The sequence below is a fragment of the Dipodomys spectabilis genome, unplaced genomic scaffold, assembly GCF_019054845.1.
Source record: "Dipodomys spectabilis isolate Male_0828 unplaced genomic scaffold, ASM1905484v1 ptg000173l, whole genome shotgun sequence".
NCBI lineage: Eukaryota > Metazoa > Chordata > Mammalia > Rodentia > Heteromyidae > Dipodomys > Dipodomys spectabilis.
The window spans coordinates 3112157-3125327 of record NW_024870850.1 but is presented as its reverse complement, the minus strand read 5'-3'; the positions used below and the strand labels follow the sequence as shown (position 1 = coordinate 3125327).

Sequence of the window (13171 nt, the reverse complement as noted above, 5' to 3'; positions counted from 1 at the left end):
GCATTGAAGGTCTATCTGACACAACATGCTATGGATACTTTTCTTTTCTTTTGATTTCCTCTTGCATAGACTACCTCCACTCCTTCATTTGCAGTCTATGAGAGCCTTTAATGGCTTTCTTGGAGGCAACATAGAATTTATCTTTGAATTTTATTCATATCTCATGGTTTCTTTTATTTGTAATAATTAGTGTACATTCAAGATAATCTTAGCAGACAAGCAGAAATGTCTAAAGATATGTACATATGACCATACAAGATGATGCTAAGTGAAATGTACCCCAATATAGGGACACAAGAGGTTTCATCTTTATTGCTGTTGTTTTTAATGTATTTAAAATGTACTATGTGATTTTTTTGTTTCTTTTCTATGTTCTTCCCACATGGTATAACCCCTGTTTTCACTGTATTTGATTCTGATGCCCTGCACATTGTATATACATATTTTTCTAATATGGGGAGGAGAAGGGAAATAAGAAAATGTTGAAATAAAGGTACAGGTTAACCCATTGTAACAATGAGATGTACAAGACACTATTAAAAAGGAATTTACAACTTCAAGGGGCAGGTGAGGAGGAGTTGGGAAAGTGGGGAGGGAAGAGATGGCAGGGGAAAAACAAAGGAGGGGGTAAAAATCCTGGATAGGAAATGTACTCATTACCTTACTCATGTAACTGTAACCCCTCTGTACAGTATCTTTGCAAAAAAAATATATATTAAAAAGAAAAAAAATAAAAAAGAAAGAAGACACAGATAAATCCAGGAAGTGGTTCATAGAAGACCTAAAACAAAGCTTCAATAAAGAAATAGAAGCTATCAAAAAATAGAAGGCAGGTTAATAAACACAAAGTGGAAAGACTTGACAGTAGATTAAATGATGTAGAAGACAGAGTCTCAGGAATCATTGAGAGCCTGGCTATTACAGAGAAAGAAGGCACAATTATTCAAAACAAAAAAACTAAAGAGCTTGCAGGAACTTTAGGCCTCAATCAAAAGACCTAATGTAAGAATGCCAGATGCTGAGGAAGAAAAGAATAATAGAGAAGGAAAAGAGAATAATTAAGATGTGCCTATAAATCTACTAGTAAACCTAATAGGTAGTAAATGACAAAAATTTACACTTATATATAACAAATTAATCAGGACTCTGAACATGCAGTGAGACCAAAGGAGGATATTATTAGGAGAGGATCACATGAGCTCAATAGCTATGTGCATATGATCATATAAAATGATTATAGAAATGAACTCCAAGAAATGGAAACAAGCTTTTATTTTACTTTTGTGGTTCTTTTTTTCTGTTTTGCCCCTTTTATTGATGTTTTTGATTTCTTGTGTGATTTTTTTCTTGCATATAAGTTTATCTGATAAGGGGTAGGGAAGGGGAAGCACAGAAATGGTGGGATGAAGAGTAAACTAATTCATCAGTGATACTCACTGGATGCTATGTTAGAAATGAACCGTACAACTTGGGAGGTGATTGAGAGGGCGGAAACAGATAAATTAAAGGTGAGGGTGACACTGTTCAAAAAGAAATGTACTCAATACCCAACTTATATAAATGTAACCCCTCTGTACATCACCTTTACAATAAAAATTTAAAGAAATACTTTTAGCATGGTCTTGTTTCTGATCTTTTGGGCAAATGCACAAAGTAGGATTGCTGGGTCATAGGGGAGCTCTATGTGGAGTCTTTTGAGGAACCTCCATGTTGCTTTCCAAAGTTGTTGAGCAAATTACACTCCCACCAGAAATGCAGTAGGGTTCCCTTCTGGCCACATCCCCTCCAGCATATGTTGTCATTAGAGTTATTGATTATTTCCATTCTAACTGGGGTGAGGTGGATTCTCAATGTTGTTTTGATTTACATTTCTTTTATGGCTAGAGAAGTTGAGCATTTCTTCATGTGTTTATTGGCAATTTTTATTTCCTCTTCAGAGAAGTTTCTCTTTAAGTCTTTAGCCCTTTTATTTATTGAGTAGTTGTTTCTTTGATGATTTGTCGTTGGGGGATTTAATTTTTTGAATTCCAAGTATATTCTAGATATGAGACCCTTGTCCATTGTATGACTAGTGAAGATCTTCTCCCAATCGGTGGGCTTTCTATTGATCCTGCTAGGTATGTCCTTTATCATGCAGAAGCTCTCTCTGAAGCTTCATGCAATCCCATTTGTCCAACCTTTCTTTGATTTGTTGTGTTTCTGGGTCTCTATTAAGAAAATTTTGGCCTGTGCCAACAGGTTGACCTATTGTAACAATGAGATGTACAAGACACTATTGAACAATGAACTTTACAATTTAGGTGGGGGGTGGGTTTGGTTGGGGGGAAGATGGTGTAGTTGTAGAAGTGAGAGGGAGGGTATGGTATGGGAAAAACAAAGGAGGAGGCAACAATGCTTGATAAGGAATGTACTCATTACCTTGCTCATGTAACTAACAACTCTACAGTATTTTTACAATAAAAACAAAAATACTTAGGTTTATGATCAAGTACTGACATATCAGAATTACCTCTGGGTTGGGATTTCTCAATTTCCTTTTAAATACTGAAAAAGGACTAATGGTTCTTTGGCTTCCTCACCAGACATGGAGCACTGTGTGAAATGTCCAGATCATCAGTATGCCAACACAGAGCACAACCAGTGTCTCCTAAGAGCTGCAAGTTTCCTCGCTTATGAAGAACCCTTGGGGATGGCCCTGGCTTGCATGGCTCTTTGTTTATCTACACTTGCAGCAGTTGTTCTTGGGGTCTTTGTGAAACATCAGAACACCCCCATTGTCAAGGCCAATAATCAGGCCCTCAGCTACATCCTGCTCATCTCCCTCATATTCTCTTTCTTGTGCTCCTTGCTCTTTATTGGCCGTCCCAACATGGTCACCTGCATTCTGCAGCAGACAACATTTGGAACTGTGTTCACTGTAGCAGTTTCTACTGTCTTGGCCAAAACATTGACTGTTGTTCTGGCCTTCAAAGTCACTTCTGCAGAGAGAAGGATGAGGTGGCTGCTGTTATCAGGAGCTCCTAACTTCATTATTCCCATCTGTACCTTTATCCAAGTAACTCTCTTTGTACTCTGACTGGGGTCTTCTCCTCCTTTCATTGACACAGATACACAATCTGAACATGGTCATGTCATCATTCTCTGCAACAAGGGCTCCCTCACTGCTTTCTACTGTGTCTTGGGATACCTGGTTTTCCTGGCCTTAGCCAGCTTCACTGTGGCTTTTCTGGCCAGGAATCTGCCTGATGCCTTTAATGAAGCCAAGTTCCTGACCTTCAGCATGCTGGTGTTTTGCAGTGTGTGGCTCACCTTCCTGCCTGTCTACCACAGTGCTAAGGGGAAGATTATGGTGGCTGTGGAGGCCTTCTCTATCTTGGCCTCCAGTGCAGGGCTCCTGGGTTGCATCTTTGCTCCCAAGTGCTACATCATCTTGTTAAGGCCAGAGAGAAATTTTCTGCATGGCTTCAGGGACAAAACATATACTGGGAGAAATAAGCCCTCTTAGGATGACACTTATATGTTTGTTTAAATTTACAGAAGGTCTAGATTAAATCTACATTTTTCCCTTTAGATATTAAGATATACTGTGGGAATCACCTCATTGAAGAAGTGACTCTTACTCATTTCTTTAGTAATGGTAGAGTCTAAGTTGTAGCCAGAGCCAGTTAAATTTGAATTTTATTCTGTATATCTTTGGTTCCTATTTCCTTTGCACTTAGTTCCAACATCTCTAATGTAATATTTTCACTGTTGACCTGTTTCCCAATTTTACTTTCTTAATCATTTGTCTAAAATTAGTTTTTTGGTATCAGTCATCTGGTTTTAACTTAAAGCCTGGGTACTGTCCCTGTTTGGTCAAAATATTTGTTTTTCTGAAGGCTAGAGCTTTACCACTTGAGCTACAGCTCCACTTTTGGCTCTTTTGTTGTTAGTTGTAGATAAGAGTCTTGTTGACTTTCCTGCTGAGGCTGGCTTCAAGCTGTAATCACCATTATCTCAGTTTCCTGATACTTTAAAGTATGTTAACATCTTGTCTGTATATCATTATGCTGCTTAATCATCAAATACATTTCATTAATATTTTCTGCTTAACAAAGTTCCATGTTTTCACATACTCATTAATGTATTTTAATAGTTGTATATTTCTTTTCACACATCTGCCTTTTGCAGCATTCCTCAATCTGTCTCATTAGATCAACTTCTCTACAGCTTCTCCCTTTCCCTTTTGTCTTTCTTTTCCTTTCATCTTTCTTCCTCCTCCACTTTCTCTGCTTTCTCTATATGGTGCTACACTTTCAAGAATGGGCTGTATATATTACAAAATTCGCAATAGTATATCACAGTGTATTTGATTTATGGAGTAATAGCTGAGGAAAGTTTCATAATAGTTTGCTTGTTCATGGATGGATAAACATTTCAACATATTCTTGTTTAATCACTTAAAAATGATAAATACAAATTTGTATGCATTAAATATATAATTTTTTTCTTGTTAACTATGTTACATTTGTATATTACATGTTACATTCCAATATTTTAAAATTTTATAAAAATACATTATTCATTATTTTAAATACATTGAATTACTAGGTTCTATACTATGTTTAAAGACATACATGATTATTTAAGACATATGGTCACATAATTGCAGTCCTTTCTGCTTTCTTTTATTGTTCACTGCATCACTGACATTTGTATTTCTTGTTTTTTTTTTTTGTTTGTTTGTTTTGGGTCTGGTCTTGGGGCCTGAACTTTGGGCCTGGGCGCTGTCCCTCAGCTCTTCAGCTCAAGGAGAGTGCTCTACCACTTGAGCCATAGCACCACTTCCGGCTTTTTTTTTCTGCTTATGTGGTGCTGAGGAATTGAACCCAGGGCCTCATGCATGCAAGGCAAGCGCTCTACTACTGAGCCACCTTCCCAGCCCTGACATATGTATTTCTAATAGATGAGTAGTTATATACTGACTATAGACTTCTATTACTTTTACTTTAAATTGGAAACAACGTTTTGGCCAAAAATCTCATTGTACTTATGTTCCTTTTAAAAGGCATACTAAGCAAGTATTTCAAAGTCCTTAGCATTTGTATCGAGAGATGGTCAAAATATTTGTTTCTATTGAAGTTAATGTGTTATTTTTCTTCTTGATTTTAGTACTTTCATCAGTAAGGTTGGATTATTATGGCTGAGTAAAATACTGATAACCCAGTTAGTGGCAATCAATCAACATTCATCACAATATCCACTATGTAAAAGTCAGAATGTATGTTGGCCTCAGGAAGCAGAGCAGGTTATAAAGTCTGAGTAAGAGAAAAGAGACAAGAGATGGCCCTTAAGACATCTTGTCAATGTTGTGCAAATATTATAGTAGAGGTGAAGTTTTGATATTGACACTGGTGATATTAAGGCATGAAATACCAAGAGGACATTCAAAGACCTACTGCTCATTTAAATGAGGGTCATGAGATGAGCAGGCTAATCAAACTGGTACATATTATGTACAATATTGTACAATGAAGTACATATTAAATATACACATTAATATTTTACACATGTATAGTGAGTATTCACTGACAGGGACAGAGGTGTGGGTGGTATGAGTCCCCTCACAGCTCCACAGGATGATGTGTTGACTTTTGATCACCATATATATACTGTTACCATCATGGTAAAATGCTGTCACATATTTTTACTTTATAATTCCTTCTAGAAGGATATAGAAAGCCATATATTCATTCTCACAAGAAAAAGCAACCCAAATAACAACCAACAACTCCTTTAGATGCAGAGGATTAAAATAAAATGCAATCTCTAATATCCATTATGTGATAAAAATAAGACAAGTTCACTCACACCTATAATCTTGGCTACTCAGGACTGAGAGCTGAGGATCCTGGTTCAAATACAGTCAGGGCAAGAAAGTCAATGAGACTTGGATCTCCAATTAACCACCAGAAAACGAGAAGTGGAGCTATAACTCAAAGTGGTAGAGCAACAGCCTTGAGCAAAAAAGAGCTTGGGGACCTATGACCTGAGTTCAAGCCCCACCACCACATAAAAAAGTAAAGAAAAAAAGTAAAAAAAAAAGATTCAGAGAACCATTAAGTTCCTTCAGCTGAAATCCCTAAAAATAAAGACATAAAAATCTAGTGTGGTGTTTGCTTCAGCAGCACATATACTAAAATTGGAATGATACAGAGAAGATTAGCATGGCCCTTGTGCAAGGATGACACGCAAATTCGTGAAGTGTTCCATATTTTATCTGAAGAGGAAAGAAGGATGGCCAATAGATACATGAAGAAATGCTCAACCTCTCTAGCCATAAAATAAATGCAAATCAAAACAACATTGAGATACCACCTCACCCCAGTTAGAATGGCTATAATCAAGAACTCTAATGACAACAGATGCTGGAGGGGATGTGTACAGAAGGGAACATTACTGCATTGTTGGTGGGAGTGTAAACTTGTTCAGCCACTTTGGAAAGCAGTATGGAGGTTCCTCAAAAGACTCCACATAGAGCTCCCCTATGACCCAGAGCAATCCCACTTTTGGGCATTTACCCGAATGATCACAAACAAGACCACACTAAAGCTATCAGCACGACTATGTTTATTGCAGCATTATTTACCATAGCTAAGATACGGAACCAACCCAGATGCCCCTCAGTAGATGAATGGATCAAGAAAATGTGGTATATATACACAACAGAATTCTATGCCTCCATCAGAAAAGAATGACATTGCCCCATTTGTTAGGAAATGGAAAGACTTGGAAAAAATTATATTAAGTGAAGTAAGCCAGGCCCAAAGAAACATAGGTCCCATGGTTTTCCTTATTTGCAATAACTAGTATATGTCTGAGTCAAGCAGAAAAGGTCAGATAAGTTGATGTTAGTGGAATGAACCCCAAGATAAGTATTCAAATGTTTTTTTGGTTTTTTTTTCCTTTCATGCAATTGTTTCTAACGTATTTGTAAGATGATTTCTTTGTTGTTTTGTATGTCCCTCTCCCATGGTATAACCCATGCTTTCACTGTATTTGATGTCGGTATAATTTGTGGAGGGGAAGGGAAAAAAATGAATCATTTAACTAGGGATACAGGTGGACCCATTGTAACAATGAGCTGTACAAGTTGTTAGGTGAAAAAACAAACTTTACAACTTAAACAAACTTTACAACTTTGGTGAGGAGTGGGGGGAGGGTCGGGTGGAGGGAGGGGAAGAATATGGGCAGGGATGGGAAGAGGAAACAAAGAGGAGGCAACAATGCTTGATAACAAATGTACTCGTTATCTTGCCCATGTAATTGTAACTCCTCTGTATGGTATTCTCACAATAAAAAAATAAAAAAATTAAAAAATTAAAAAAAATCTGATGTGTTTTGGTGACCTACTGAAGGCAGAGACAAAAAAATTACAAAACTGTCCATGAGGCTTGATGGTACTTCCAGTAGACCCTACAATGTACAAGTCCCGAGGGCAGTGGGCACTGGAGGTTGCCACGGCTACTGAGATTTTGGCTGCAGAACTCCTGATATTGTTGAATGTAGGTCATTACTCCACTTGTGCGCTACTAAGCTGATGTCAAAGAAAAACCCTGGAGGAACACTGTTTATACAGCCTTCTCAGCAAATGTTTATCTTCACATTGGCTGCTTCTCATCCAGTTCTTCAAAGTAGAAAAGAAAATCAAAGCATTTCATATCAGAACAGTATCATAGCAGACTTCAGGATAAAGTGTTCAGGAAATTTATGTGGGGCACATGGTTCTTAAGAGAACTTGTACTTCTTTGTAAAATCTGCTCAGATGAACCATATATAGCTGTTTGCTAGAGGATGGTGGTGAGAGTGAATGGAAACATTCTCCATTAGTCATCAATTCTTCAAGAAAGCCACCCATTGAGGGCTACATTGCAGTTATGTTACTCAAATTTGAAGAATGTAAACATATAACAAAATGGCTATTGACACAATAACACTAGAAGTCATGATAAAATGAATTAATACTGCAGCGACCTCAAGTAAAAAGTGATGCAGGACTAATAATCTTCCCTGACATAAATTAGTGCACTAAAACAGAAGAATCCAGCTGGGTACCAGTGGCTCATGCTTGTAATCCTAGCTACTCAGGAGGCTGGGATCTGAGGATTGAGGTTTGAAGCCAGCTTGAGCTGGCTTATGTGGCAAAATTCTAGCCTTGAGCAAAAAAGCTCAAAGATAGTGCTCAGGTACTGATTTAAAGCTCAAGGACCTACGTGTGCACACGCGTGCATACACACACACCCACCCACACACACACACACACACACACACACACACACGAGCCAGTACATGTGAAGCCCACTACTAATTTTGCATTGTAGTGGCCTTCAAGTTCCTGGACCTGCCTTTGCTAGGTATTCTCTCTGTTCTTCTCGATTAAAAAAAAATGACAAACAAAGATATTTATCTGATTGAAACCAACCAAAAATGTTTGACAGGAAATTTAAGTAGCCAAGAAAAAGTAATCTACTCATCATACTTACAATCTGGAAGTAAATATTACATTCTGACATACTTCTATTTGAGTACCATTATACACAGTGCTTTGGTCTTTCATAATCAATCTGCTTATATGCAACAACTGAAAAATCTTGTCTCACCTCTTCTGTCTTGATTCTTCTCCCTTTATGTCGGAGGAAAGAGGTGGAGTATACTTTCTCCCCTAACTCCAATGTGCTAAGCCTACCCCTCTAAAACTAGAACTGTAACATGTCCTTCTTAGAAGAGAGATATGAAAAGGCTGTGTAAAACACAAAGAATTTTACTAGGACATAGGTTATAATGCAGTATCAACCAGAGTCTTGCAAATGCCTTGCACTCAGTAATCTCACACATTTTAGTTAATGGTTAAATTTTAATGAAGACTTTACTGAGAACATTTCATTCAGAAGTACTGATTCATTGGAATGAAATAGAATCATATACTTTAAACTAGAAACAAATGGAATTTATTGTTTAATATACTTAAGTACTTAGTTTACATTGAATTCCAAACACAAAGACTTTAAATCTTATTTTTTCTTAAAAGGTTTCAATACATCCATTTAAACATCCCAGACTTTAAATAAAAATAGTTTTTCATAATGAAGAAATAAAAGCAAACAAAAAACCAGTACCATGTTCTGACACTGACATGGAGAAAATTCCCTGACTAAGAGAAGAGGGTAAAAATCTAGATTAAATTTTTGAGGTTTTGCGTAAGTTCTGCCATAAATCCAACAACAGATTTTCCAAATGCCTAACCACCTCAGAAATTTCTACAAATAAAGATTGTAACCTTAACACTGGAAAAAACTGAGTATGTTGTCTAACCTCTGTCATTTTAGTATTCAAATGTCCCCTCTCCAATGACAATAAAGAAATAATAAAATATGAAAACAAAATATGAATATAATAATATAAACATGAACAATGAAAAAAGGGAAATACTTTATCAATGGAAATTAATTGAAAGAAACAATTTCTGAGAAATCTTGGACATAAGAGTAGTTATTACACAAAACATTGCAGTGTAATGTCAGGGCTCAAAGGCACCAAAGTTGAGGGAAAAAGTCCTCAGGAACAAGGGAAAATGTTTGTATAAGAAATACTGACAACCTTTGAAGGAGTTCTCGATCAACTGTTAGAGCTATGTAGAGTGCTGGCAAAGATATCTACATGTAGAAATCTACTGCTGTGACTTCTGACTGCCCTTGGCTGTGCTGTTATTCACACCAGAATGTCAGGCTCTTTCCACTAGATGGTGCTAATACTTGCTGTTGCAGTTCAGACCCAGAGTAAGGGCAATTAGCAAGAAAAGATTAATCATATATTCAATAAAGGCACATTGTACTCATAAAAAATGCTGACAAATAATTAGATATCATCAGAAGTACCACAGAGAAATAATATATGTTTAAAGTCACTTAAATGAAGCCATTACTACAGCTCAATGGGGTTATATAGCAAGAGGAATAAAAAACATTCATGAAGATAAATGGATGGAACTATATAGCCTGAAGAAAGTAATAAAAGGAAAAGACTATATCAACAGCTTCTGCATTGCAGGAATTGTTCAAAGGAATTCTCTAGAGAGAAGGAAATGGTATGGTAAGAACTCCGATTACCAAAGAAAGCAGTGTTGTGAATGATTATATGAATGTGCAACAAAATCTTAACTTTCTATATTCAAATCTACATTCACACGTTTTCTTACATGATGGGACTATCAATAATGTAATAGTTTATAGATAATGATAATAAAAAACTGAATGATTTCAATTTTGTAAAGAATGGACACCAGGAGTTGGGAACATGCTAAGATACTTGCACTGCCCGTGAAAGAGTACATTGTACTTAGAAAGAGCATTTAGATATGCTGCAAATAGATTTCAGTAAGTGGGAAATCACTAAAAATATACAAAATATACTTGATTTCCTAAGGGAGCAGAGAAAAGATCTAAAACATAGAATTACAATGAGTAGACAGAAAGTATGAGAAGTTTATACATACATAATCTGTAAGGAGTAAACAAACTTACAAATGTGCATAATGATCTAACTAGATCAATGATAAGTTTCTGCTTGAATTTTCTGCATAATAATTAAAACTTAGAGATAGTAGATCAGAAGAGAAGGACCAACTTTTGTTCCTATACAAGAAAATCCATTTTAAATATTAAGACATATACTGCAGAATCTATCTGGACATACCCTTTGATGTATTCAAAATTTCAGCTATACAGAAAGAAAGAGTCTGACATATCTCTACTATAAAAGTATAGCTACAATTAAGAACATTGAAATGCACTCTGGAAAATCTCCAAGGAGTTAGGTTTTAAGTAGAATGGTAAGTAGGAGCTAATATTTACATAAATTATCTCAACTGAGCCATTCCTCAATACATTTAAAAAATTTTATGATCTATACAATCAATGTATTAAATATTTGTAAATGGGGATATTTTAAAAGTAAAACAACATGAAGATACATAGATTTAATATAAAGGCATACCAAATATATTTATGTGCCCATGAGATAATGTACGTACAACTTACATTATACATAAAATTAAATTATACATAATTATACATAAACAAAAGACTAAGGGAATAAAGGGACCAATTAAAGGAAAGTATTTTTCCTGGAGGCATAATGAGTCTTAATAGATATTACACTAAACAGAGTATCAAATCACAATGGAAATAGGAAGCTAAAACCAAGATCTACAACGTTTGCAGAGATTTCTGACACTTCTAGATCAGTAAGAGATTGATTAGAAAGTCAGTAATGACATAGTTGAAATCCATACCATCAATGGGAGTCATTTGACAATACAGAACACTGCATTTCAATAACTCTAATGCACATAATCTTTTCAATTAATGTCGTGCATTCACCAACACAGCTGATGACTTGTTCTACAACATATTCCTTACAAATATAACTTTCATAAATATTATATTAAATGCTCCAAAGTTACACTGAAATAAAACTGGAAGGCAGTAAGTTTAGAAACCTCTCAAGAAGAAAACATGCCATCACAAATTTTAAATTGCCCATGTTATAAGGAAATCTTCAGAGAAATTGAAGCCTCTCACAGTATACCTGGATAGGAATGTGTAACATTCACAGAGGGCTAACACAGTGCCTAGTATGCTAAAGAACCTATGTCAAGCTAGGATACAATTTCTATTATACAATTGTATAACAATTCCAAAGACTATAGTAACACATATTTTTAGAACAAAAATATCTTTGTTCACATAGGGCATTACTGTCTATGTAGAAAAATCTAAAGATACATGAAAATATTCATGGAATTAGTGAGTTGTAGCAATATGATACAATACCAAAATGCATCATTTGGCTATATTTTCTCTAAAATTGATTTCAATTGAAAAAAGAATAGTATATACATACCATGAAGAGATAAGAAAAAGAAGGAAAGGAGAGAGGATGGATGGAGAGAGAAGATAATATAAAGAGAGGAGAAAGATTTTCAAATAACCTTTAAGAGCACGTAGGAAATAAGTTCCATGTACTACCAATTTTTCCTACCAATTTTAAATTACCCATAATATTCACGCAATCAATTTTTCCAAATTCATTAAAAGTTATTTATTATTCAGTGGGACTTTTGACCCAATAGATAGCACAGTCAAAAAAAAAACCCCAATTGACACATGCAAGGATAGAAACAAGTAACAGAACAACCTAAAAATGCCTTTAACTTCACCATATGTGCAAGAGACTATGGCAGATAAGCTACCAAATAAAATTTGTCTACATGATTAGATGAAAAGCCAACCCACTCAGAATTTAAGACAGGCAAAACCATGAGAGATGGTAAAGCTATAATCAGTAATCAATCCTGTGGGTGTCTCAGACCAAAGTGAAACTTGTCATCAAATACTCTTCTAGAGACACTGAAGGTGATGATCTGAGATGCAATTTTTCTTCCAACACTTCTGACACCAAACCTGTGGTCTTTCTTGAACCCAACCTCATTCTCCAACCCCAGTCAGATGTCTCAGAATGTAATTCTGATAAAACCTAGACTTAGCACAGTCCACAGAAATTCAGATTTTGGTCCCACCACATTGCCTCCACTGCAAATGCCTGTGCAAAGCAAGTGTTCACTCTATCTAGTCACCACTCACCTTCCTGAAGTGATAGATGCTGGCACCTGAGTCACCTCATTAATGTTAATTCTCACCTTGTTAGAAGATGATTACAAAAAACAAAGATGCTCCTATTGCTCAGGACATACTAGAGAGAGCAGTCCTTAAAAATTATACTACATATGCATGTCAACTCTCAAATACACAAAATCTTTGTGCAGCAGGCAGAACCTGAATTTGTCTTTCAGACTGTTCCTTCTCAGTCTTTCTGAACTGCAACAAATTACAACTACCTAAAGACAAAACAGAACAGGTGAAATGGTTTTCCCAACTACAATAATCCATCTGGGAAAGCAGCTATAATTCCAGAACTCTGACTCCAGCCTTTCTGTTTAGAAGCATCACCATGCCTGTAAACATCCTAAAAAGTTACATGAAACCTTCCACACATTTTAACCCTTATACTTTGCAACTTTCCACTTTTTATATCTGAACCAAAGGTTGAACTAATCAGTGGAAACATCTATAAA

At 35.9% G+C, this 13171-nt stretch overlaps 1 non-coding gene and 1 pseudogene across 1 annotated transcript; both read left to right on the top strand.

Moving 5' to 3' along the window:
• LOC122119910 overlaps positions 1-8288 on the top strand; it is a 33720-nt pseudogene extending 25432 nt beyond the window's left edge.
• Positions 6152-6258, top strand: LOC122119989. Its single transcript, XR_006149611.1, has one exon. It is a non-coding gene; the product is annotated as a U6 spliceosomal RNA (small nuclear RNA).
• Positions 8289-13171: the final 4883 nt, after the last annotated feature.